We start from the raw sequence: 3,046 nt of genomic DNA on the forward strand, positions 1-3,046 counted from the left end.
GGAGAATTGTCTCTCCTCTAAGGCAATCTAATCTATGCTAAACCAACTGTCGAAGCGAAGAAAAGCAATAAATAATTTCTTTTTCTGTGTTCATTTTAATCTGCTGGGGTTTAAGAGGCTTAAATATGCAAAAGAAGGGGTTTTGATGTAGAGGCTAAACCTGCATGTGAGATAAATGAAGAACCAATATCTAAAGAAAAGTTAACATTTTTCAATTTAAAAGATGAATATATATAAAAATATTATCTCACCTTCAAAACAAACCATAAATTCACTCTTTTATAATTTTTTAAAAGTATAATATAAAACATGTAAATATATAAAACTCTCTTTACTTTGTCTCTCTCTCTCTCGACTCCTAAATCTCTCTGTAGCCATAGTCAAGACACCTCATTCTCTCTCTTAATCTCTCTCTCTCTCTCTGTGACAACTCTTATGTGTTTCCCTCTCTATCCTCATCCCACTTATTCTCTCTCTTAGTTTATCTCAACTCTCTCTTTCTCTCCCTCCCATGGCGGCTAAGATTTTTCATTCTCTCTCTTTATCTCTCTCTCTCTCCCTAGGATTTGTAATTATTTCTCTCTCTCTCTCCATCTCTCTCCTCTCTCTCTCTCTCCTCTTCTCTCTCTCTGCCTCTCTCTCTCTCGCTTACCCTTTCTACCTCCCTACCTCTATCCTCTTGGCCGCTAGGATTTGTCATTCTTTCCCTCTCTATGTCTCTCTCTCTCTCTGAATTCTCTCTCTTAATCTCTCTCAGCCTTCCTCCCTCCCTCCCTCCCTCCCTCCCTCCCTCCCTTGGCGGCCACGGCTGCGAGAAGTCTCTCTCTCTCTCTCTCTCTCTCTCTACCTCCCTCTCTTGGCGACCACGGCCGCTAGAAGTTTCATTCTCTCTCCCTCTCTCTTTATCTCTCTCTCCCTAAGTCTCCCTCCTCTCTTCTCTCTCTCTCTCTCTCTCTCTCTCTCTCCCTCTCTCCCTCTCTCTCTTTCTCTCTCCCTAAGTCTCCCTCCTCTCTTCTCTCTCTCTCTCTCCCTCTCCCTCCCTACTCTCTCCCTCCCTGTAGCACAGAAGTTTCATTCCTCCCTCTCTCTCCCTCTCTCTCTCTCTCTCTCTCTCTCTCTCCCTAACTCTCCCTCTTCTCTTCTCTCTCTCTCTCTCTCTCTCCCTCTCCCTCTCTCTCTTTCTTTCCCTCCCTACTCTTCTAGCAGAGAAGTTTCATTCCCTCTCTCTCGCCTCCCTCTCTCTCTTTCTCTCTCTCTCTCTCTCTCTCCCTCTCTCTCTTTCTCTCTCCCTAAGTCTCCCTCTTCTCTTCTCTCTCTATCGCTCCCTCTCCCTCCCTCTCTTTCTTTCCCTCCCTACTCTTCTCTCTCATTGCTACGAGGAGACTCTCTTCTCTCTCTCCCTCTCTCAGCTCTCCCTTTCTTTCCCTCCCTACTCTTCTCTCTCATTTAAGGAGCCCCTCTTCTCTCTCTTAATCTCTTGTCTCTCTCCCTCTCTCTTTCTCTCCCTCCCTCCTCTTCTCTCTCATTTCTCATTCTTTCTCTCCCTCTCTCTCTTTCTCTCCCTCCCTCCTCTTCTCTCTCTTAATCTCTTGTCTCTCTCCCTCCCTACTCTTCTCTCTCATTTCTCATTCTCTCTCTCCCTTTGGCAGCCATGGCCCCGAAGAGCCCCTCTTCTCTCTCTTAATTTCTCTCTTTCCCTCTCTCCTCTCGCCATGTTTCATTCTGATAAACATCTCTCTCTCTCCCTCTCTCTCCCTCTCTCTCTTTCTCTCTCTCTCCCTCTCTCTCTTTCCCTCTCTCTCTCTTTCTCTCTCTCTTTCTCTCTCTATTTCTCTCTCTCCCTCCCTCTCTTTCTCTCTCTCTCCCTCTCTCTCCCTACTCTCTCCCTCCCTCAAGTAGCCACCCTCAAGCAGCCATGGCCCCCAGGAGACCCTCTTCTCTCTCTTAATCTCTCTCCCCCTCTCTCCTCTCTCTTTCTTTCCCTCCCTACTCTTCTCTCTCATTTAAGGAGCCCCTCTTTTCTCTGTGAATCTCTCTTTCTCTCTCCTCTCTCTCTTTCTCTCCCTCCCTACTCCTCTCATTTCTTATCTCGGGGGGGTCACTCATCATATGTAACCCTATCACGTGAGTTCAACAGAAGGATTTTTTTTATTTCTAAAATTTACAGAAATAAATATACATAAGGGACTATTTAAAATAGTTTTGGAAAAAATTTACAGATTTGTATAGAAAAGGGGTACATTTTATTAATGAAATTTTTTACAGGTAAGGGACTTTAAATATAGGCCTTGAACGCACGTGATATAGAGGGTTTATACCTCGGGGGGGTCACTCATCATATGTAACCCTATCACGTGAGTTCAACAGAAGGATTTTTTTTATTTCTAAAATTTACAGAAATAAATATACATAAGGGACTATTTAAAATAGTTTTGGGAAAAATTTACAGATTTGTATAGAAAAGGGGTACATTTTATTAATGAAATTTTTTACAGATAAGGGACTTTAAATATAGGCCTTGAACGCACGTGATATAGAGGGTTTATACATAGTGACCCCCCCGAGGTTTATACATAGTGACCCCCCCGAGTTTCTTATTCTCTCTCTCATTTCTATTCTCTCCTCGGGGGGGTCACTCATCATATGTAACTCTATCACGTGAGTTCAACAGAAGGATATTTTTTATTCCTAAAATTTACAGAAATAAATATACATAAGGGACTACTTAAAATAGTTTTGGAAAAAATTTACAGATTTGTATAGAAAAGGGATACATTTTATTAATGAAAAAATTTACAGATAAGGGATTTTCAATATAGGCCTTGAACGCACGTGATATAGAGGGTTTATACATAGTGACCCCCCCCCGAGATTCTCTCTCTCCCTTTGGTAGCCACAGCCGCCAAGAGCCCCTCTTCTCTCTCTTAATTTCTCTCTTTCCCTCTCTCCTCTCTCTTTCTCTCCCTCCCTATTCTCTCATTTCTCAAATTTACAAACTCAAATATACATAAAAAACTAATTAAAATAGAACTCAAAAACTCAAATA

This window comes from Dipteris shenzhenensis, chromosome 25, assembly GCF_047967505.1.
Source record: "Dipteris shenzhenensis isolate YYH24624 ecotype China chromosome 25, Dip_SZ_1.0, whole genome shotgun sequence".
Taxonomy (NCBI): Eukaryota; Viridiplantae; Streptophyta; class Polypodiopsida; order Gleicheniales; family Dipteridaceae; genus Dipteris; species Dipteris shenzhenensis.